Below are 24,866 nucleotides of genomic sequence, written 5' to 3'. Positions count from 1 at the left end.
AGAAAGGGACCTTCTGGCGAGACCAGGAGTGAGAGTGGACATTTGCCCCTTGAAGGAGGGAAGCTGTGGAGGGAGGAGCTGCCCGCAGAGGGACCCGTCTTCAGGTGGGCAGATGTCTGGCTGGATGGAGGGGCTGACGGCGTCCAGTGTGGGAGCTTGGAGAGCGAGAGGACTGTGGGCTCAGCGAGGCTAGCACGGGTCAGCCCTGCTGTGAGAGGCTTGCTTTCCTTTTTATAGGTCCTTGAGGTGTTCATGTTAGGGTCTTTATTTCAGATCATTTTCTTTTTAAATGTAGGCATTTATTATTGACACACATTTCCCTCTTAATAGTGCTTTTGCCCAGTCCCATAAGTCTGGGTATGTTGTATTTTTGGTTTCATTAGTATAAAGGTATTTTCTAATTTTCTTTCCACGCTGCGGTGGAGGGGTTGTTTTCACAAAGGTTTTTACAAAGACAGCTTCTATGATATTCTGACACAAATTCTTTGTACATAAGTGTGCATTTTTGTACACTATATAGCTAGGGATGGAACTGCTGGGTCATTAAGGTACGTGTATCCTCAGCTTTATTAAACAGTGACAAATTTTGTCCAAAAGTTAAATCATGCTTAGTCTATTCTTTCTTTTATTTATTTTTATTAAGGCATCATTGATATACACTCTTATGAAAGTTTCACAAGAAAAATAAAGGACATTTGGGTTCCCAGCCCCCTACACCCACAAACCCACGAGTCAGGGCCTCAAGCATCCTCGCACCTCAGGATCCCAGCACCTTTATCGTTGGAACCTGCCCTTCGGTACTCACCTCCGCTGAGACGAATGCAGCCACTGTAACATTGAGTGGTGCCCTTAGGACAGGTGATATTTTTAGCATTTTCTGCACAGGTCCCAGAGACCTCCACACAGGCAGGACACTGCAGGTCTCCTGGGGCAGGCACAGCTGGGGAGCAGAGAGAAAGCTGGGGGTGCACAGCTCTGCAGCCACCTACCCTGAGCCTTGGAGTCTCTGTGACTCAGGGGCCCATCGCTCTGTCCTTGGGATCCGATATCTGGATGGGGGAGGGAATTCAGCAGGACGCTGGTGCTGTTGGCACTGTTGCAACAACCATCAGAGGAGCAGAACTGGGCGTAGGAGGCAATGAACACGCCGGGCGGCCCCGAGTGTATGGAGAGTGGGCGCACGCTCCGTCCGGTCCAAGCTGCAGCCTTTGCTCCCCAGGATGAGTGACGTGTGTCCTGAGAGTGAGACGGCGAAAGCTGGGCTGGGAGGGAGGCTGAGCCCTGGGTTCTTCATCACCAGCAGGCAGGCAGAGGGTGGGCTCAGCATCCCTGATTACAAGAGCCCAGGTCCTGCTGAGTGTGGGGTCCAGGCTGGGGCCGGTGCCTGAGCCCTCTGCGAGCTCTGCAACCTCTCACGGTGTCACTCAAATGTCACCTTCGGAGTGAGCCCACCCCCACCCCCGAGCACCCATTTTCAAATCACAACCTTCATCTCACTCTCTTTTCCCTCCCTGCTGCATCTCTCTCTCCACAGCTCTCACCTGCCCATCCATATCTTACGTCTTTGTTCCTTGTTGTTTTCTACTATCCTCTGTGCTTAAAGCTGCAACGAGGCACGCACACTGGGACCTGAAGTGCCTACAACATGCCCTCCATACATCAGGTGCTCAGTAAACCTTGAGTGAAGGTTTACTTCCCCGAGGTTACTCTGGTGGGTGGCTCTGTGCTCAGCCCTTCCCCTGGACCAGCCCCTATATCCTCACCATCACTCAGCCAGGCAGGAGGTATTCTTGCCATCATCACCTTGCCCTGTTTTCAGACTGGGAAACTGAGGCACAGAAGAGCAAGAGTTGGGCTTAGAACTCAAGGCCTAAGGGGAATCGGGCAGGAAATGCATGGGACAGAATCCAGGGTGGGGAGACCCCAGCCTTGTACAGCGAACTCACCTACATCTATGAGCAGGAGCGTCTCCTGACACACCTCCGCAGTATCACAGGTCTGTTGCCTCTGTGGAGCCATTTGACAGGTTCATGAGACAGGTTATGATGAGTCCACTGCATGTTTCCCTGGGGACAGGTCAGTAAACCTGAGGAGGAGGAATACCAGGGCCTGTTCTAGCCAAGGACCCAGCCATGTCTGTCCTTCCTGGTGTCATGCTTGGAAAGGTGATCACATCCTTGGGTTGTAGTCCTGGTGACCTGGCCCCAGAGTCCCCTAATCTCACATTGATAAAACATCGGAAGGCAGACTTCCACTCCCATCCTTTAGGCTGTTTTGGTTCAAACACCCGCAGAGAACTTCACCTGACCTGACGCTGCTGGAGGAGGGCTGCTTCTGCCTTTGGGATGAGAGAAACTGGGGCTCTTTCTGAGCCTGAATCTGACTAACTCGGCTCCCCTTCCCGGGCATCAAGGTCCTCACCAATGAGGACAAAGAGGAAGGAAGCCTGATGCCATGTATCTTTCAATGGGAAACACTATATTCCTAACAAAAGTACTCCATTGCCACCTGTGCACTGGCCATTTACTCGGTGCCCAGCTGCCCCGTTCCCTGGCTTAGCCCATATAAGCCTCCCAAGGGGCTCACTTCACCTGGACTCCGTCATTCCTCACAGCCACTCCCATCGCCGTGCCCATTTTCAAGATGGGAAACAGAGGCAGAGGATGGTTACGGTGCTTGCCCACTGCCCCACCACTAGTCTCTGGCAGAGCTGGGCTCAGAACTGGCATTCTGGTTCCTGGGGTGAGTGATGGGCAGACAGGTGGATGACCACCCTCGGCTTCCTCGGCCCCTGTGGGCCTCAGGAGTGCAGGCGCAAACCCACGAGCCGGGACCTTGTGAAGGCCACCCCATGAGCCCCAGGCAGGCGTGCCTCGGTGCAGAAGCTCCTCACCGAGATGTACCAGCTGCAGACGTGTGTGACCTTCTCAACAGCCCCATGAAGGTGGCCACTCATTTCCCCACTTCACAGACCACAAACTGGCCCGAGCCTGGGGCGTGCTCCCCAGCCCCCATCTTCCCCATTTGGGCCACAACACCTCCTTCTTGCACTTGCTCATGGAAACTGCTGGAGCTCTTGACAGTCCCTTTCTCTCACACCCCACGCTACACCCATCAGCAGATCCTTGGCTTAAACTGCAACATACTTCCAGAACCACTTATCAACTACCTCCGCGGCTTTCTCCAGGGTCCCAAACCCCTTGGTTCTAAGGTCTCCCACCCTGTCCCACCTCCCCCTCTCCCACCAAGCAGCCAGAAGGATCCTCAGAAAAGGTAAGGCGATTCATGTCTCTCCGTTCAGAAACCTCCAGTAGCTTCCCATCCTGCTCAGAATAAAAATTCTAAGTCCTTAAATGGCCCATAGGCCCTCCTTGCTTGGGCACCACTACCTCTCCATCCACACCCTGCTCTGCTCTCCTGGTGACACTGCTGGAGCCACCCTGGCCTCTGGACTCTTCCTTGAACACACAGCAGGCGCTGGCTCACCCCAGGGCCTCTGCATATACTCCCCTGCCCCCAGCTGTCTGGATCATCCCATCCTCCCTGAACTCAAAGAAAGAGGCTCAGAGGCGTATTGATCCCCAAAGCCCGTTCAGTAACAGAGCCCAGCCAGGAACCGCATCTTTCCAATCCAGACACAGGCTTTTTTGGGAGGCTGTGCTCTCCCCAAACTTTCACCCCACCGCTCTCCTGGAACCACTGCCCACGGCTACAGGAGGACAGTCAAGGCTGCCCACGATCCAGGCCTCGGTGCTTCCTCAATGGGCTCCCGCCTTGGCCTGTTTTGGGCGATCTGAGCTCTTGCAGCGGGCCTTCCCCCACCCCATTTCCTTCGCAGGAGCTGTTCTCCCATCCCCCGGAATGGCTGCCTCTCTCCATTTGTCGGGCTTTGGGGTGGTATGGGGTATGTGTTATGTGCCTGGTATACTTGTCTGCTGAGTAGAGTGTGTGTATGGCCTGTGAGCAGTTGTGTGTGTGGTGTATGTGGTAGGTGTTTGTTGTGTGGGTATGGCATGGTGTACAAGGTACTGGGGGCCCTCCCGGTGTCCCCATTTGGCTGCTGCTGTCCCTGTCACAGTGAGGCCCTTGATTCTCTCTCTGGTGTTGTAATCCCAGCAGCAGGCCTGCTGGGGCAGCCAGTCCCCTGGGTGTGGATGAAGCTGGGTTGGGGGCAGGTGAGGGGAAGTGGAGGCCTGGAGTTACCCACGTCAGGGGTGAGGAGAGGCAGGACTAGCAGCACTGAGGGATTCCCAGTCTGAACCCAGGAAGAACAGCTCCTGGACTCGCTTGGGCCCAAAGGGTGGAGCATCCAGCCCCCTGTGCCCCTCTGCCGTCCTCCCTGCCCCCGCTACCCTCCCACCAGGACCCTGGGCTCTGTCCTATTTACCTGCCCAGTGGGCCACACGCCTCACCCTGCCCCTCAGCTGGACACCTCCACTGGCACCCCTGCAGAAGTGCCCACCGGGAACATCCTGCCCTTTGCCTACACGTCTAAGTGACATGTGGGTGCTGGCCTCGGGATGGGTTTGAGGGCAGGCAGGCCTTCTCCAGGGGCCCCTGAGCCCGGCTGCACTGGGGTCATGGCCCAGCTTCTTGTCAGGTCCTCACCTCTAGGAAGGCAGTTCTCAGTCATTACCAAGGGCCCGATATGCTGAGTCCCTTTAAACAAGTTGCAGCCTTCTTGAGGTACACATCCCTGGATGCTGACACTGGTTCTGATGCCCCCTGTGGAAGGAGGAGAGAGGGAAAGAGGGAGCCACTGCCCCTGGAGCCAGGCCCGCCCTCCCGCGGCCCTAGGTTCAGCGGCCCCCTTCCCCAAGGCCGATCTTGGTCCTCAGAACCCTTCCCCTGCCCCAGTTAGTGCCCCGCAGGGACCTGAATCCTGGCTAACCTCCGATAAACACCAGTTCCCCGTTCCAGCAGTGTGTGGTCCCGGCTGGGCAGGTCTCCTCTCTGGCAGACCTACAGCTTGTGGGGACAAGCAGACTGGACACCTCACGGACGCTGGGACTGGGGGTGAGACCGGACGGGAGGGCTGAGGGATGAGGGCTCTGGACTGGGGTCGGGGGCCCTTTCCACACCTGCCTTTTGCTGGCCCAAGAATCAGCTTCCCTCTTCCACTCCCGAGTACCCACCTCGGTCTCCTGTCCTGCCGGCCTCAAGCTGGGCATTAAGGACGGCTGGCTGGGGAGGGGCAGAGAGGGAGGGGACAGGAGGCCTGGGGAGGGGCACCTCGGACTCAAATGCGGGGACACACGGGGAGGCACACTGTGGGAGGAAGCAAGGCTTCACCCCAAGTGCTGCTGAACAGTCCATGAAACTGGTAACCCAAGGTCACGAACTAGTCCACAGAGCACAGAGGATCTACACATCACCCCAAATCCAATTTGTGATCCCAGACAGGACAACGGGAAGTTACAGAACAATTTGCCGAGGAAGAGGTCACCCAAACCCTAAATAGCACATGCGTGAACCAAACCCAAAGGCAAGAGAATGGGCGCAGAGGCCAGGGCCGTGGGCAGAGTCTGAGCAGTTGGTGGGACATCAGGGTGTCAGCGCTGGTGGGGGCTCAGGACTGACAGGAGCTGCACTCAGGGAGGGAATCCGGGGAGCGTGGGCGGGATGGAGGCAGGGGCGCAAGGACCTCAACCCTCAGCCCAGGTGCTGCCCCCCTGACGGCCCCCTCCCCTCCCCCTCCTCCCTGGGCACCTGTAGGGGAGGGCAGATCCCAGAGAGGGAGGGTGGTGGGGAGGTCACTGCAGGCATCCTGGCGGCACATGCGGGTGTAGGGGCAGACACGCCGGGGCCCGGGTTGTGCTTGGTGACGTGGGCCTCATGATCTGTGGCCTGGGTGCAGCCCTTGGTGAGCACTATGTACACCAGAGGTCCTGGATGGGGAGAGGGGAACATGCCACTGGGACTAGCCCTCGTGTGGCCTGGAGGGAGGCTCTGCATCCTGGCCTGGGCTGAGAGGCTGGAGAGGAGGCAGCTGGGCACCCACAGGGGGGCCTCCGCTGGGGAGGCGGACAGCTCTGGGAATGAGGACGGAGGTATCTTGAGTCCTGCGCAGAAGGCAGGTGGGACCGGGCAGGGACAGGGAGGTCTCTGCCCGGCAGAGGGGACTCTAGCATGGGGCCCGAAGGGCCCTCTCCCCATTCTCAGTGAGCACCAGCGTGTCCTGACAACCTTCATCTCCCTCACAGACTCTCTGGCCAGCCGTCCACTGGAGGGGCATTTGGGACATATATTCCAGAGCCTCGAATGTCCCCCATTGGCAGGTCAGGGCCTGCACTCCTGAGATGGGAAGGGCAGATCCATCTTGGCGCACCCTGCAGGGAAATGCCCTCCCCAAGGAGGGGGTCCTCACTCACCAGGCCACATGAGGATGGCACCCAGGAGGGCCAGCAGGGCAGGGCTCATGGTCAGGGCTGCTGGGAACTCTCCACCCTGCTTTCTCCCGGGAAACCAAGCCCTTCCTATCTAGCCTCAGCCAAGGCAGCCCAGGAAAGGTGGGGGTGGGGGGTGGGTAAGGGTGGCTTGCTAAAGGAGGCCTGGGCTCAGCCCCCTTCGCCTACCCAGGAGCCCAGCCCCCAGCCCCTCCACAGACAGAAACTGAGGCCTCCTGGCCCACAGCCCCACAGCTCCGGCTGCCCAGCCCGCCTTCCTCCTGAGCCCGCCATAAGTTTCAGCGGGGTTTGAGAGGGCAGTTTCCTCATCTCTCATAGGAACCTGGCCACCTTCTGGCCCCAGGTGGGGAAGTGGCCCAACCGCCTATGAGGACACTGTGCGGTGGGCATCGGCCTCTCCCCGTCTTCCTACTCCCCTAACCTCTGCCCGCCAGAGTCCTACTTCTTCTTCATCTTTCCTGCCTATACTGCTCACCTTTTCCTTGGGTTTTCAGGAACTACCATCTGGCTCTTTCCTCTGCCCTCCCAGCACAAGTAGGACCAGGGTCTCCACTTGCCTCCACCCAGGAGGGGGCTGGAGGGCTGACTAAACACTTATGCAAGACTTGGGTTATTCCTTGATAACACCAAGTGTCTTTGCCAGAAGATGGAACAACATGTGTGAGAAAACCACATTTTCAGAGAAGAGCATCAGCAAACCCAGCCTCGTGTCTTGGCCTATTTCTGTGGCGTAAATACTCCTATGTTGTCTCATCTTAAGCTACCAATAGTTCCAGAAGGAGCTTGGAAATTTCCTAAGTATTTAACAATCAGCGTTTGCAAACCAGGGCAAAGCAGCTCTAGCTCACTGGGTAGGGGAGACAGGGCAGGATCCGGGGCATTTGTCAGTGACGGCAAAGGCTGGATGTGGGGGTTGGAGGAAGACAGGGAGAGGAGAGGGGGGAGAACAGTAGTAGAGCAAATAGTAATGAACAGGTATTGAAATGTTTTTTTGAGAACTCCATGCATCTATAAAAATAGATGCCTATTTTTATTTGTGTTTGAAAATTTAAAATTTGCCACATAAAAACATGTTTCTCTTCTCCATTGTATCTATACTACTAAGCAATGTGAATTTAGTGTGGTCAGTAACTATATACTGTATGAATGAGTGAATGAATACAGATGAAAAGACGACCACAGAGCCCTCAGTAAGTCTGTACATTGTTGCTGTGTGAATGACGCCCTCCAGGTCTGCGTGGCCTTGAGCTTGTCCCTGGTGGAGGAAGGGAAAGGATGGGAACACAGGCACATAGGGTCCTAGGCAGTCAATGAAGCATCTTGTTTTTGTTAACAAATGTTCCCTGAAGCTGGACTTCATGCCAGGCACTGACCTAGGTGCAGGGATAAAGGAAGACCCCCAAGAATGAGGCCACTGCTTCTGTTGAGCTCACAGCGTAGTGAGAGACCGACACTAATCAAATACATGAGCACAAAAGGCAGTGCTGGGTTCTGGGTGGAGAATGAGAACCAGCTGATGGGACAGTAAGTGACTCAGCTGGGATCATGGAGGGCCTCCCTGAGGTGGTGACATCCGAGCTGAGAGCAGAATGACAAGGTAGAGCTTGCCCTGGAAAGGCATGTGGGAAGAGCATTCTAGGCAGAGGGAAGAGCAGGAACAGAGTCCCTGTGGTAAGATGAAGCATGGCTTCTGTGCGGATTAGAGAGAAGGTAACTAATTAGACTGTAGTGGAGAAGAGGAGAGTGATTGATGGTGAGAGTGGAAAGGCAGGCCAGGACCCAGCAGTGCAGGACAAAGTCAGGACATTAACTGCCCCTCCTTGAACTCCATCATCATCTTCTGTAAAGTAGGTGTGATGATTATCCACAACTAATCAGCTGTGAGGAGGATTAAGATCTGTAACCCAAAGTGTGTTCTCATTGAATGAGAAAAACAGTAAGTATTCTCAGCCCTTAAAATGTTCTAACTCTAACAGGTTCCTCACGGCTGGAAGGAAGCGTCGCGGCACAATCAGCCCAGCAGCTGGGAATCCCGGGGAACTCCGAGTGCCCTAACTCCGTGGGCAGCAGCACGGCTCTGAGGCTCCTCAGGGCGAATAACAGCCTCCCGCCTGTTCCCCCTCCGGCGTGGCTCTGCCATAACGGAGCAACAGCCTGAAAGCAGCCATGCCCACAGCAGCCACCCGGACCACACTCAGAGGCCCCGTCTCTGTACAGCTGCCCAGCACAAGCTGCTACGCATCGCTGTTCTCCCAGGAGAGAAGGCCACAAACCAGCAAGAAGGGACATTCTCCCAGCTGACACATGCGCCAACTCCCCACAACTACCTCTATCACCATGAAAAGGCAGAAGAATTTGATCCAGACCAGACTAACAGAGACAACCCCTGAGAAGGAGATTGGGGGGAGAGACCTAACCAATCTTCCTGAAAAAGAATTCAAAATAAAGGTCATAACCATGCTGATGGGAGCTGCAGAGAAAAATGCAAGAGCTAACGGACAAAATAGGGAGGGAGACTACAGAAATAAAACAATCTCTGGAAGGACTTAAAAGGAGAATGGACAAGATGCAAGAGGCCGCTAATGGAATAGAAACCAGAGAACAGGAACACAGAGAAGCTGATGCAGAGAGAGATAAAAGGATCTCCAGAAATGAAACGATATTAAGAGAACTGTGTGACCAATTGAAACGGAACAGTATCCACATTATAGGGGTACCAGAAGAAGAAGAGAGAGATAAAGGGGTAGAAAGTGTATTTGAAGAAATAATTGCTGAAAACCTGCCCAAACTTGGGGAGGAAATAGTTGCTCAAACCACGGAAGCACACAGAACTCCCAACAAAAGGGATCCAAGGAGGACAACACCAAGACACATAATAATTAAAATGGCAAAGATCAAGGACAGGGACAGAGTACTAAAGGCAGCTAGAGAGTGGAAAAAGTCACCTAGAAAGGAAAACCCATCAGGCTATCATCAGACTTCTCAACAGAAACCTCACAGGCCAGAAGAGAATGGCATGATATATTTAATGCAATGAAACAGAAGGGCCTTGAACCAAGAATACTGTATCCAGCACGATTATCATTTAAATATGAATGAGGGATTAAACAATTCCCAGACAAGCAAAAGTTGAGGGAATTTGCCTCCCACAAACCACCTCTACAGGGTATTTTAGAGGGACTGCTTTAGATGGGAGCACTCCTAAGACTAAATAGATGTCACCGGAGAAAATAAAATCACAGCAAAGAAAGCAGACCAAATACTAACTAAAAGCAAAAAATAAAATCAAAAACCCACAAAAGCAGTCAAAGGAAACACAAAAGACCACAGAATAAAACACCCAATATATAAAGGATGGAGGAGGAGGAATAAGAAGGGAGAGAAATAAAGAATCATCAGACAGTGTTTATAATAACTCAATAAGCGAGATAAGTTAGACAGTAAGATAGTAAAGAGGCTAACCTTGAACCTTTGGTAACCACAAATGTATAGCCTGCAATGGCAATAAGTACATATCTTTCAATAATCACCCTACAGGTAAATGGACTGAATGCACCAATCAAAAGACACAGAGTAATAGAATGGATAAAAAGCAAGACCCATCTATATGCTGCTTACAAGAGACTCACCTCAAACCCAAAGACATGCACAGACTAAAAGTCAAGGGATGGAAAAAGATATTTCACACAAAAAAGCAGGTGTTGCAGTACAAGTATCAGACAAAATAAGACTTCAAAACAAAGAAAGTCACAAGAGATAAAGAAGGACATTACATAATGATAAAGGGGTCAGCCCAACAAGAGGATATAACCATTACAAATATATATGCACCCACCACAGGAGCACCAGCATATGTGAAACAAATACTAACAGAACTAAAGGAGGAAATAGAATGCAATGCATTCATTTTTAGGAGACTTCAACACACTATTCACTCCAAAGGACAAATCCACCAGACAGAAAATAAATAGGGACATAGAGGCACTGAACAACACATTAGAACAGATGGACCTAATAGACATCTATAGAACTCTACACCCAAAAGCAACAGGATACACATTCTTCTCAAGTGCACATGGAACATTCTCCAGAGGAGACACCATACTAAGCCACAAAAAGAGCCTCAGTAAACGAAAAAAGACTGAAATTCTACCAACCAACCTTTCAGACCACAAAGGTACAAAACTAGAAATAAATTGTACAAAGAAAGCAAAAAGGCTCACAAACACATGGAGGCTCAAAAACATGCTCCTAAATAATCAGTGTATCAATGATCAAATAAAATTAGAGATCAAGCAATATATGGAAACAAATGACAACAACAACAACACAAAGCCCCAACTTCTGAGGGATGCAGTGAAAGCAGTATTAAGAGGAAAGTATGTAGCAATCCAGGTATAGTTAAAGAAGGAAGAACAATCCCAAATGAGAAGTCTAACATCACAATTATGGAAATTGGAAAAAGAAGAACAGATGAGGCCTAAAGTTAGCAGAAGGAGGGACATAATAAAGATCAGAAAAGAAATAAATAAAATTGAGAAGAATAAGACAATAGAAAAAAACCAATGAAACCAAAAGCTGGTTCTTTGAGAAAATAAACAAAATAGAAAAGCCTCTAGCCAGACTTAAGAGAAAAAGATAATCAACACACATCAACAGAATCAGAAACGAGAAAGTAAAAATCACGACAGACCCCACAGAAATACAAAGAATTATTAGAGAATACTATGAAAACCTATATGCTAACAAGCTGTAAAACCTAGAAGAAACAGACAACTTCCTAGAAAAATACAACCTTCTAAGACTGACCAAGGAAGAAACACAAAATCTAAACAAACCAATTACCAGCAACGAAATTGAAGCGGTAATCAAAACACTACCCAAGAACAAAACCCCCGGGCCAGATGGATTTACCGCAGAACTTTATCAGACATACAAAGACATATTACCCATTCTCCTTAAAGTTTTCCAAATAACAGAAGATGAGGGAATACTCCTAAACTCATTCTATGAAGCCAACATTACCTTAATACCAAAACCAGGCAAAGACTCTAACAAAAAAGAAAATTACACACCAATATCACTGATGATCATAGATGTAAAAACACTCAACAACATATTAGCAAACTGAATTCAAAAGACATCAAAAGGATCATACACCATGACCAAGTGGGATTCATCCCAGGGATGCAAGGATGGTACATTCGAAAATCCATCAACATCATCCACCACATCAACAAAAAGAAGGACAAAAACCACATGATCATCTCCATAGATGCTGCATAAGTATCCGACAAAATTCAACATCCATTCATGATAAAAACTCTCAACACAATGGGTATAGAGGGCAAGTACCTCAACATAATAAAGGCCATATATGATAAACTCACAGCCAACATCATACTGAACAGCGAGAAGCTGAAAGCTTTTCCTCTGAGATCGGGAACAAGACAGGGATGCCCACTCTCCCCAGTTATTCAACATAGTATTGGAGGTCCTAGCCACAGAAATTAGACAAAACAAAGAAATACAAGGAATCCAGATTGGTAAAGAAGTCAAACTATCACTATTTGCAGATGACATGATATTGTACATAAAAAACCCTAAAGACTCCACTCCAAAATTACTAGAACTAATATCGGAATTCAGCAAGTTGCAGGATACAAAATTAACACACAGAAATCTGTGGCTTTCCTATACACCAAAAAAGAACTTATAGAAAGAGAAATCAGGAAAACAATTCCATTCACAATTGCATCAAAAAGAATAAAATACCTAGGAATAAACCTGACCAAGGAAGTGAAAGACCTATACCCTGAAAACTATAAGACACTCTGAAGAGAAATTAAACAGGACACTAACAAATGGAAACTCATTCCATGCTCTTGGATAGTAAGAATTAGTATTGTCAAAATGGCCCTCCTGCCCAAAGCAATATACAGATTTGATACAATCCCTATCAAATTGCCAAAAGCATTCTTCAACAAACTGGAACAAATACTTCAAAAATTCATATTGAGACACCAAAGACCTCGAATAGCCAAAGCAATTGTGAGAAGGAAGAATAAAGTGGGGGGTATCTTGCTCCCCAACTTCAAGCTCTACTACAAAGCACAGTAATCAAGACAATTTGGTTCTGGCACAAGAACAGACCCACAGACCAGTGGAACAGAATAGAGACTCCAAACATTAACCCAAACATATATGGTCAATTAATATACGATAAAGGAGCCATGGACATACAATGGGGAAATGACAGTCTCTTCAACAGATGGTGCTGGCAAAACTGGACAGCTACATGTAAGAGAATGAAACTGGATCACTGTCTAACCCCATACAGAAAAGTAAATTCAAAATGGATCAAAGACCAGAATGTTAAGTCATGAAACCATAAGACTCTTAGAAAACAACATAGGCAAAAATCTCTTGGACATAAACATGAGCGACTTCTTCATGAACATATCACTCATGACAAGGGAAACAAAATAAAAAATGAACAAGTGGGGCTATATCAAGCTGAAAAGCTTCTGTACAGCAAAGGATACCATCAATAGAACAAAAAGGCATCCTACAGTATGGGAGAATATATTCATAAATGACAGATCCAATAAAGGGCTGACATCCAAAACATATAAAGAGCTCACACACCTCAGCAAACAAAAAGCAAATAATCCTATTAAAAAATGAGCAGAGGAGCTGAATAGATAGTTCTCTAAAGAAGAAATTCAGATGGCCAACAGACACATGAAAAGATACTCCACATGGCTAGTCATCAGAGAAATGCAAATTAAAACCACAATGAGATATCACCTCACACCAGTAAGGTTCGCCACCAACCAAAGGACAAACAACAACAAATGTTGGCCAGGTTGCGGAGAAAGGGAACCCTTGTACACTGCTGGTGGGAATGTAAATTAGTTCAACCATTGTGGAAAGCAGTACGGGAGGTTCCTCAAAGAGCTCAAAATAGAAACACTGTTTGACCCAGGAATTCCACTTCTAGGGATTTACCCTAAGAATGCAGCAGCCCAGTTTGAAAAAGACAGATGTGCCCCCATGTTTATTGCAGCACTATTTACAATAGCCAAGAAATGGAAGCAACCTAAGTGTCCAACAGTAGATGAATGGATAAAGAAGAGGTGGCACATATACACAATGGAGTATTATTTAGCCACAAGAAGAAAACAAATCCTACCATTTGCAACAACATGGATGGAGCTAGAGGGTATTATGCTCAGTGAAATAAGCCAGGCGAAAAAAGACAAGTATCAAATGATTTCACTCATATGTGGAATATAAGAACAAAGAAAAAACTGAAGGAACAAAACAGCAGCAGAATCACGGAACTCAAGAATGGACAAAACCAGAGGTAAAGGGACTGGGAAGGATGGATAGGAAGGGAGGGACAAGGCTGGTGGTGGAAAGGAAGGGGGCATTACGATTAGCATGTATAATGTGGGGGGAGGCACAGGGAAGGCTGTGCAACACAGAGAAGACAAGCAGTGATTCTACAGCATCTTACTACGCTGATGGACAATGGGGGTTGTGCGGGGGACTTGGTGAAGGGGGGAACCTAGCATGTAATTGTACATTAATGATACCAAAATCAAAAAATAAAATTAAAAAATTAAAAAAATTGAACACTAGAAACTATTGGATAATTGAAAAATCATGAAGAAAGGATACTGAGGAAAAAACTGTTATTACACTAGAAATTTTAACAAACGCCATGATCTCTACAACACTGGATGTTTTTCTTCTGAAATGATGGTGGAGAAAAGGGCACTGCCCAGGGCTCCTGCCATTCACCCCTGTCCAGGCAAACTACAGATGCACGACTCTCAGGACAGGAAGAGGCTCAAAAGGAAAGAGGGAAAGATACTCCATGCCACCAGGATGCTCCAGACAGCAGGAGCAGCCATATCAGAGCACAGGAAAGAGGCCAGACAGGAAATGTCACAAGAGACAAAGGACAGTAGAATGGCAAGAGGAACCATTCCCAGGAAGATGCAGCCATTACGAACATGCCCGCACTCTCACAGCGATGAAGCAAACACGGAAGGAAGGGTCGAAGAAACAGCATCGCAGAAACAGTATGAGGGCCAACACCCCAGTGTTAACATGGACAGAACAACCAGCCAGACCGGCAAGGAGGAGCCCAAGGACTCACACAGCTCCACAGCCCGACGGGCCCGACAGCCGGGAAGGACACCCCCCGCAGCCGCAGGGCACCTTCTACGCAAGCGCACGTGGGACATTCTGCAGGACAGGCCACATGTTGTGACACAAAACAAACAAAAAATTTCAGAAGATTGAAGTAATAGTATGTATCTTCTCTATCCACAGTGAAGCTAGAAACAAATAGCAGAGGGAAAACAGACAACTCCACAAAATACGGAATACACCTCATGTTTAAACAATGAAAAGGTCCAAGAAGTCACATGGATTTTTAGAACTATCACGACAAAAAATGGAAATACAGCACAGCAAACTGGGGGGACGTAGTGACGGCGGCACTGAGGAGGATGCCTGCACTGGTAAATCTTACATTACAGAAAAGGAGTGCTCTCCAATCAGAAATAGGATTTTATACCTCAAGAAATCAGAAAAATAACAAACAGCACCAAAATTTAGCAGAAGGAGTAAGATCAGAGCAGGGAGAAATGAAACAGAGAATAGGAAAACCTAAAAATCAAGAGACCAAGAACAGGTTTTCTGAAAGATTTAGAAATTGACAAACATTTAGCTAGGCAGAGAGAGAGAGAGAACAAGCCCTCAAGTAAAATCAGAAATGAAAGAGAGACACTGCAACAGGTGTCCCAGAAATGTGGAAAATGGTCTACAAGAAAGTACTATGAACAATTATATGCCAAGAAATTACATATCCTAGAAAATACGGGAACATTCAGAGAAACATACAACCTCGCAGACCGCATCACCGAGTAATAAAGAAAATGTGAACAGTTACTAGAGTGAGTCACGCAGTCATCAGAAACGTCCAACACACACCCAGGACCAGAAGGCTTTGCCAGAAGCCTACCAAATACTTACAGAAGAATAAATACGAATCCTGCTAAAAATCTTCAGAAACACTTTTATGGAATCACATGAATCTGATACCAAACCCAGAAAAAGACACAGGAAGAAAAGTAGAGACTGATATTCCTGAAGAACATCGATGCAAAAACTTAACATACGAGCAAATGAAACTCAACAGCACATTCAAACCAGTACAGACCACCACAGGTGGAATTACTCCTGTACGGCTAGGAATATTCAACATACAAAACAACTCAATGTTAATGCGCTCCATTAATAGGAAGGGAAGGGAAAAGAAACACACAATCATCTCAGTTAATGGGGAAAAACGTTGACATCTGACAAACTCTGAAGATAAACACTGAAGGAACCAGGAATAGTCAACACGAGTGCCCTATATGAAAGGCACACACAGAACAGCACACGTGGTGGTGAGACTGGAAGCTCTCCTTCAAGCCCGGGGAGCGGCCCAGGAAGCACCCTGCCCAGGAGTACGGTGCAAAGTGCTTAAGTACCGGAAGTCCCAGCCAGGTCATTACCAAGCACATGAAACAGGAGCCATACGTGCTGGAAAGGTGGACACCATAGGTTAAAATGCATGATAGAATCCCACACCCTGTCTCTGATGGTGTTTCCTAATCATTAAGATTTAGGGCCAGTGACTCACATGTCCAGCTTCAAATATATTCAAAATCAGGCAGAAAAGATTGCCCCTTTTTGGTCTCCTTTCCCACAACTTACCACATATTTATGAACATTAGTATGTGGCTTCCCCCTGCAGCCTCTTTCATCCGGGCTACAGAGAGCTGACGGTGTATCCAGGCGCAGCCCCGGACGCGTCCCTGCTGCCCATCCACCCAGACGCCCCATCCCCTGAACACAGTGGGAAGCCCTGCCCAGGACGATGCCCAAGGAGCCCCTGCACAAGCCCCATGTCACTGGGTCAGCTGACATGGAACCTAAGTGGGGATGAGAGGTGCTGAGGGGCGAGTGCAGTGACCAGGGGTCACGCAGTCAAGGTCAGAGCTCAGGGAGACCCAGGAAGGGCCCTTCAGGAAGGAGACACAGAAGGTCACCCAAAGGGTAGGGACTTTACCTGAGGAACAGCCATTCCCGGCTCCTTCTCTGCGGTCCTCCTCCTCTTTTTCCAGACTTTGGCCTCAGGGAACATGAGTCTTTCTTAGAAGCCAATCCTGAATGCAGAAAACATGCCGTTTAATGCTTAGAGTCATCATATTCCCTTCCGTTGCCACAACCACATGGGGGACATCCCATTGTGGAAAGGACAGTCCCCTGCTGCCCACTGCTCAGGAGTGACTCGCGGACAGAAGCCTCCTTAGGCCAACCAGTGAGTTCCCCCGCCATCTCTTCAGATCCCGCCTTCCTGGGAAGCCCTCGCACACTCTGTACCAAAAACCTACGCATCAATAAAGACGAAATTAAAAAGAAATCTGCTCAGAGCTTACAACTGACTCTTTCAATATTTTGCACACGTATAGCTATGTTTTTGTAATTCTGTATTTTAAAAATATTTTACAATTATTTCCTGGAATACAAGCGTGAAAATCTTTATATAGTGTCACCCGACCAGAGGTTCTTCCAGGAAGTGAGACAGGACCAGCCTTAACATAGGTCATCTGTGTGCAGCGGTGAGAACCAGGGTGCTGAGCCTCTCTCCTGAGGCTGGGGGTGGCTGCAGGGAGGGGTGTCAGGCCTCCATGGGGTGTGATCAAGGCCGGGCCTGTGACTTGAAGAGGGGTGTGGGGCAGCCAGAGTCCCCACTGCTGCAGTGTGTGCGACAATGTTTGCTTTTAAAGATGGGAGAATAGAGTGCAGGGTAGGCCTGTGTTTGTGTGCGGGGGTCCTCTGTGTGCTTCGGATGCACATACCACTATTTGTGGCTGCGACCGAAGTAACATCCAGGAAGGAGTCAGGATTACACATCCAGGTTCTCACCCTGATACCAACACTTAATTCCATTCCAGAAAGTTATTCTGAAATGTTTTTAAAATGCAGAATTGTGAAAAAGCGACTACAGGTGTGCACAACACTGAACAAGTAAGTTGTAGAAATAAGTGCTGAGCATGTTTCCTTTTCATTTCAGCTTTACAGATGGGTGAGGTTTTGTTTTGGTTTGATTTGTTTTGAGAATATTGCTGCAACAAACATAGTTGGGCTCTGTTGCACAGAGCTTCCAAGTCAATCTAGCACATCTTTAACACTGCAGAAAAAAGATGGGAGAGACCAGAGGGGAACAACTACTCTGAGGTCACAGCTCACTATAATAAGAAATCACATAAAAGGGAAGAAAACTGAGTACTACAAAACTCGTTCAATTAGTCTTTGACTCTTAAAACATCACTGACATCCCTACCAACTACCAATCAGTCAAAACTTTATTAACTGGTCACCAAGGAACACGTCCAAGACAGAAGATACAGGGCAGAAAGCCTGCAGGCCTGACTTAAACCACAAACAAGTTTAAAAAGAAAATGATGTCTTAAGTTTTTCAAGTCTAAGTCATTTTGATGTCAAAAGTAAATGTTAGAATATATCCTACTAATAAAAGAATGACATGAGTTTATTAAAGGCCAACAAAACTTGCTTGAGAATCATAAGTAGAAAATCAAAGAACATTTCTCTCAAACTACCAAATTATGAATTAAATGTTAAGTGTCTACATATATATGAACATATATAAAATTCCATTATAAAGAAACTAAAAAACAAAGCAGTCATTTTACTGTACCCTTAAAAACAGCACAGTGTGACAGTCGTTTCGTCCACACTGTCTTTCCCAACCTCTAACCCACACCAGGAAAACGGAAGGGGGTGACCCACCACTGACCAAGTCAGGTCACTGCCCTCGGGCTAAAAGAAGTCGCAAATGTAAGCTATTCTCTGACATACAATATAAATTGCCCAGGCTTATTAGAAGCTTTGCAATTCTCAGTGTTACCTCTACCACTGAAACGAATTTTAGTTGTATTTTCAAAGCCACCAATGTATCACAACTGAATCACTGAGCAATCATCAGGATCCAGAGCCTCACCACCACTGCCCTGCCAGCCTCCACCCCTGCCTCTCTAATGTTGTGTTTCCATCTTTTATTTTGCATATCCACCTCCCAATTTCTTTTTCTCTTTGATTTTGTGCTTTTCCGCTGGGTTGCTGCTCACTCAGGTGCCCTCCCCTCTCCGGCCGTCTCTCCCTTTGGTGCCTCCTCTCCCCCCTGCTCCGCCCACTGCAACTGGTCCCCCTCCCGCTGCCCCTTCCCCCCGGCCTTCCTCACGGTCCCCACCCTCCCCGCATTCCCGCCTTCCTGCCCGCTCTCCGCCCGCCCTCTTACACTCTCCTGCGCAGTCACTCCCCTGCCCTCCCGCCCGGTCAGGCGTCCCCCGTCCCCTCTCCGGCACACCCGGCGGCTCTGCTTCCCTCCTCCGCCCTCCGGGCCGCACCGGTCCTCTCGGGCCCAGCACCATGCCGCCCTGCGGCCACGGCTCCCAGCCCGCACCCTCCCCGGACTCCAGCCCCGAGCGCCTCCCCGCAGCCCCCCAAGGGCCTCCCTACCCGGGGGCTCACCTTCGCCTGGAGGCCCCGCTGGCCTCTAAGCCTCCCCGGCTCCGCCGCCTGCTCCTTCCCGGGCTCTCCCGCAGCCTCCCGGCCCCCGCACTTGTCCCGCTTCTGTCCCCGCCGCTCCGGCCCGGCTCCTCCCCAGCGCCGTCGCCCGAGAGCCCAGGGGCGCAGCGGCACCGGGCGCGGCCTCCCGGGAGAGCAGGTTCACCGTCGGCGGAATCCGGGGCTTGAGCCCCGGTGTCTCCCTCCAGCACCGCGGTCCGGGGAGGAGGTGCCTCGAAGGGGCGACCTGGCGGGCAGAGGGCTCGGCCCGAGGCCGCGGGGAGGCGGTTAGGGGCGGCGGGAGGGGACAGCAGGGGACCGGCGGGCGCGGTGGGCCTCGTCCTGGAGCTGGGTGGCTGGCGCCGCGCTTCGGGAGCCGCACAGCCCGTGGCGGAGGGTCACCCGGCGCGCGAGGCCTGAGACGCCGGGTAACGGATTCAGGCAGGAAAACAACGGGAAAGGCGCGTGGAAGCGAGGCCAGGGGCGGGGCCCAGCCTCACGGGGACTGTTAACAGCGAGGGGTGCGCGCGGGTGCCCGCAGCGACGTCGGAGGTATCACGGTGGAAAGCGGGGAACAGGCCGGAGGTACCCTGGAACACTTTTGGGGGACGGAGGGCAGCGGGACTTGCGCTTTCAGGGACCTCCGCCACCTCTCGCCTGGCGTTTCCGGGTCTACGGGGATCTGCGCGCGCGCGGCAGGAAGAAGCGGGCGGCCAGGGGGCGGGGCGTGCGCGGGGTCGGTCTGCGCATGACCGAGGGCGGGTGAGGCCCAGCCCTTAAGCTGGGCGTGGTCAGCCACGCCCCCTGCTGGCAGGTCCCTTGTTCACTAGCTTTTCCTCCTTTTTCCGTAAAGGGCTGCATCCTGCCTTTCTGTATATTTCAGACTGTTCAAGATACAATGTTGCAGAGTTGTGAGGACCACTGATGCTGGGAAAGATGGCTTCTCCCTCACAGTGAAAAACAGTTCAAGTGAAAAGCTTTTTCCAGCGGGATGGACACAAGTTCTGCCAGTGAGGCTGAAGCAACTGAGAATCCGGGAACCAGGACCTTGGCTGGAGGGGGCGGTGAGGTTGTGGGGGGCAGTGGCCGTGGAGCCGTGGTTGGATACAGGAACCTCCCTGCCATTGAAATCAATTTAAGCAATTTAATTAATCTTGGAATTGTCTGTGAGGGACATGCAAACTAGAATGTGAAATGAAAAGTCTACCTGGGGGAAATGGGGTTCTTCACACTGACACCCCAGTAACCGCCCTTGCACTTCGCCATTGGTCCTGGAGTCAGAGCTCAACCCCTCACTGTGTTCAAAGATTTTCCCAAAGCGGAGACCTGGCAAGGAGGGCGTGGAGGGCGGAGGCTTGTCCTGGTGCAGATCTCCAGTGCTTGTGAGACAGGGAGCGTGGGTGTAGTCAGAGTAGGGGGAGGGCCTCCGAGTAAAGCAAGGCAGGATGCTTGCAGTCAGGGCAGTGTAACTGACAGGGAACGCCTTGCAAGGACAGCAGTCTGGCCCAGGTGGCTCCCATCTGCTGCTCATTTGCTGTGCAGGTAGAAAATGTTGCAGATACGAAAGCAGAAAGATACATATCGCTCCCCTTGCCTTTGTTCGGGGCTCAGACCTTGGGAGATAACTCCCAGTCTGAGCCCGCCGGTGTAAAATAAACCCTCAACACTCCAAAACTTCTCAGTGCCACTTAGTTTTTTGGTCAGTGATCCTGATCAGGTTTTTCCAGGCCCAGTTTACTTAATCTTTACCTTTACCTACCTATATGCCGTTTTATTTTCTCCTTCAGTCCCTAATTAAGTAGTTCTGTAACCTAGGCAACTAATTTAGCATGCAGCCCCAGGCGTAAACAACACAGTAAAAGGCAGGAAAGATTCCATCTTAAAGAGTGTATTTTAATACCCAGGAAGTTAAAAATGTAGGATTCTTAACGTGCTCTTTAGCAAACGGAGAACAGCTCATCCCACCTCAAGGGCTGGGAAGGAAGCTGTTTGATCTGCTCCCAGACCCAGACGCTGGTATTCCAGGGAGAAATCAGTGTGGGAACTTCCTTGTGTTAATTCTAAGTATTCAAAGACCACTTAACAAGTCTGCACCCCAGCCCTTAGTCACATTCCTAAAGAATCCTTTAAAGGGGGAAACCCCAACCTTTCTGGGCGCTCCTCTCTCTGAGGTCGCCTGCACTTGCTAAGTGCGTAGCCTTTTTAATCTTAAGCTTTCGCTCTCTTCGGGGCGCCTCTCCTTGCTGAGGTTGCCTGCTGCACTTCTCTCTTTCACTTACTTTAAATAAAACTTTTACTCTGCTTCGCTACTGTCTCTGCCCTCCAATTCTTTGTCGCGGCGGGGACAAGGACAGAGGACATACACCACGCTCCCCCAACAATGTGATGAGGGGTGTTGGGTAAATGGGAGTCTTGAACTAGAATCCCCACCTGGATGCGTATAAGGGCCTGTTTGCACACCAGTGGGAGAATTAGCACAGCACAGCCACTGTAAGACCTAACGGCCTTATTCTGGTCTACGCTTCACCCCAGTGAGGAGACGAAGGCCACGGCAGATCGATGCAACAAACAAGAGGTTTTTTATTATTCCAGCTAGCTGGGGTCCAAGTGTCTGCCTGACACAGCAGTTTTCACCAAGGACCCCGAGCACTCAGAGCCAAGGGTTTATATAGCATTTTCAAAGCACTTAAGTCATAGTAATTTTCCACAGCTATACATTATTCTTGCAAGACATACATCCTGGGGTTAAGCAAGGGCAGGATAAGACTACTCCTCAATGGTTAGGGAGGTTCTGCATGATAAGCTTGCTTTATAAGATTAACTGACCAAGGTTAGCTGACCAAGGGTCACAGCTGCCCACCACCCGGTGCTCATGATTAACTTGTTTTTCAAGGCCTTACCCAGGCCCAGTTTTTTCTTTCTAAATAAAATGGCTTTTAGGCCCCTAAGATGGTTACTCTTATGCTAACCTATTCCCATTCTTACATTCCCCTCTTTTTCTTGTATCTATTTCAATCATGAAACTAAGGGTCATCTGTTTGGTCAACACTCTGATATTTCTGTCTCAGCACCATGATTTGCACGGTGCTAATGAAGGGCCCCCACCAGTAAGATGGCGAACCTCCGGCTTCTCTGCGGGGGTCCTCGGTTCCAGCCGGTGCCACCTGAAGCCCAATCACCTCTCACCCCCCTCCCAATCCCAGCACCTAGCTAGCCAATAGCCACCAGCCCCGTAGAAGTGACACCACAATCAGCTCATGCCCCTTCCTATATAACCCAGCACCTTTCCCTAATAAAGCGGAATTCTCCGGTGAATTGCTGCTGTGTGTCACTCCTTTACTTTCATTGGTGCCGAAACCCAGGAGACGGGACACCCCAACTGGGCCCCATCTTTCCCCCAACACCAGCAGCAGCTTGCCCTCCTCCTCTTTTTCTGGCACTGGCTCATCACACTCACCACTCCTCTCTGGCCTTTAAGTAAGTTTTCCCCCCCGGAGTGGGCCACTCTTCCCCGACCTATCGCAGTGCCATTGACCGTGATCGTCCGGCAAAGCCCTGACGCTCGGGGACGAGGAGGGAACTCTCCCCGCCTCAGGCCTTCACAGCTGCGGCTGACCCTCAGGCCCCTCCTCCAACAGCCATAAATGAGGTGACTCCTTTGCGGATGAGAACGCTCCCTTTTCCACCCCTCCTCCTTCTGTTCCGTCTGCCGAAATCCGTTCTGTCTGCAGAAAATTCCTAGTACTAGGTACCTCGTGACTCCGGCACTCTGCCTTCTTAGAGAAGTCTGGGTGACAATCCACACTTCCTAAGAAATTTCGACTCGTATACGAGTTTCCGCAGACCACCAAGGATCATCGGGGACGCCCTTTGTCTCCTTGCGGTCTGCTTTCAGTCCAAGGATCTTCGTTCATCTTCCCCTGTTTGTCTCCTTCTCTGTCCTTTAGCCATGGGAGCCTCCTCATCCCTCCCTGAAAGTTCACCTCTTGAATGCCTGCTTAAGCATATGGCTACCCTCTCCCTGATGCCTGATATAAAACCAAAACTTCTCTGTAAATACTGCTCCCAAGATTGGCCGACATACCCCCTAGGCAATAACAACCAATGGCCGGCAAGGGGAACTCTTGATCCTAACATCACTCGCGATCTTTTTAACTACTGCCAGCACCTGAAAAAATGGAAGGAGATTCCCTATATCGAAGCTTTTTGCCTCCTAGCTCAAAATCCCAGCCTCTGCAACACCTGCTTCCCATCCCAAGTTCTCCTAGCCAGCAAGCCGTCTCCATCGCCTCCCCACACTCCCAGTCCCTCTTTGATTACCTTTGACCCGGCCAAGGAGCCTCTGCCATACAAGCTTCCCCCTTCGGCCCCTCCCCCTCCTACAAACCTCTGCCCTCCACCGCTGGGGCTGCCTCCACCCCCACAGGAGCCTCCTGTCCTCTCCCTCCCCTCTCTTCTCCTACAAGAGCCCCTCCCCTTTCCTCTACCACCACCAGCGCTACTGCCTCCTCCCCCGCAGAAGCCTCCCGTCCTCTCTCCCTTTCTCCTCCTCTCCTCCTTCCACCACAATCTCCTCCCCCACCTCACCCCCTCCTCCTCTGTCCCCCTCACGTCCCCCCCTCCCGCAGATCGAGCCTGACCCTTTCAGCCCCCCTCTAACTAACTTCCAGGAGCCTCTTAAGTCTTTGCCCCCTCAGACTCGGTCCTGAGGGCTTCCCAAAATTATCGTGTCTTTGCCCCCATCACCTTTTTCCCCACCTACAGACTGAGCCTGAACCCTTCAGTCCCCCTCAAACTCTGTTCTGAGGGCCTCCCATAATTATCGCCCCCCTGTGGGAGGTAACAGGATCCAAAGGCATGTGCGCGTTCACGTCCCTTTTTCCTGAGGAGATTTAGCCCAACTAGAGAAACACCTAGGTTCCTTTTCCACTGATCCCACGACATACATCAAAGTGTTTCAATGGACCCTCCAGTCTTACAGCCTCACGCATCATGACATTTTCATGCTCCTGGCCAATACCCTCCTCCCTGAGGAGCGTAGATGAGTTTGGGACTTCGCCGAAACTCACGCTACTCAAACCCACAGGACTGACCCCACCTACCCCCTTGGCCCCACTGCTGTCCCCGAACAAGACCCACTCTGGGATTATAACACCGCCATGGGGGTCCGCTCTTGAGATATTTTTGCCTCCTGCTTAATAGCAGGAATGAAAAAGGCAGCTCATAAAGTAGTCAATTTTCAAAAGCTTCAAGGCATAATTCAAAAGAGGGACGAAACTCCCTCTGAGTTCTTAGACAGACTCACTCAAGCCCTATTACAGCATACCAGCCTGGACCCAGAAACACCTGAAGGAAGACATGTCCTTATGACATACTTCCTAGCTCAAAGCTACCCCGATATTAAAGCTTAACTCAAAAAGTTAGAACAGGGCCCTGCTACCCCACAGACTGAGATCCTAACAGTGGCCTTTAAAGTCTTCCATAACCGGGAGGAGGAGAAAGAACGCCATAAACAAAAGGCTGATCAGGCCAATTTCCAAATGTTGGCCCAGCTGATAAAACCACAACCTGGGAGCCCCTCTACAAACAAGCACCCCCCAGGAGCTTGTTTCAAGTGCGGAAAAGAGGGACATTGGTCAAGGGCGTGCCCCTCCCCCAGATCTCCTACCACCCCATGCCCCAGATGCCACAAAAAGGGCCACTGGGGGTCTGATTGCCCAACCACCCGAAGGGGAGGCTGGACAAACAACCCCCATCCTAAGCCCGCCATAGAGGGGCTGGCAGAAGAAGATTGACGGGGCC

At 50.2% G+C, this 24,866-nt stretch overlaps 2 long non-coding RNA genes across 7 annotated transcripts; one reads left to right on the top strand and one right to left on the bottom strand.

The window, feature by feature from the left end:
- Positions 1-586: 586 nt before the first annotated feature.
- On the bottom strand, positions 587-19,721 carry LOC108388090 (uncharacterized). 6 transcript variants are annotated; one of them, XR_012126452.1, is made up of 6 exons: positions 19,029-19,411; positions 16,543-16,639; positions 5,710-5,888; positions 4,892-5,010; positions 4,609-4,725; positions 587-2,086 (listed from the first exon to the last, which is right to left on the bottom strand). It is a non-coding gene; the product is annotated as an uncharacterized lncRNA (long non-coding RNA). The 6 variants fall into 6 exon arrangements; XR_012126453.1 differs by lacking the exon at positions 5,710-5,888 and having other exon boundaries at positions 588-2,086; XR_012126455.1 differs by lacking the exon at positions 5,710-5,888 and having other exon boundaries at positions 589-2,086; positions 4,892-4,968.
- On the top strand, positions 19,603-21,371 carry LOC140846933 (uncharacterized). Its single transcript, XR_012126457.1, has 2 exons — positions 19,603-19,649; positions 19,918-21,371. It is a non-coding gene; the product is annotated as an uncharacterized lncRNA (long non-coding RNA).
- The last annotated feature ends 3,495 nt before the right edge of the window (positions 21,372-24,866 follow it).

Source organism: Manis javanica, chromosome 17 (assembly GCF_040802235.1).
Source record: "Manis javanica isolate MJ-LG chromosome 17, MJ_LKY, whole genome shotgun sequence".
NCBI lineage: Eukaryota > Metazoa > Chordata > Mammalia > Pholidota > Manidae > Manis > Manis javanica.
Note: the sequence above shows the minus strand (reverse complement) of the source record. Positions and strands in the feature narration are given on the sequence as shown.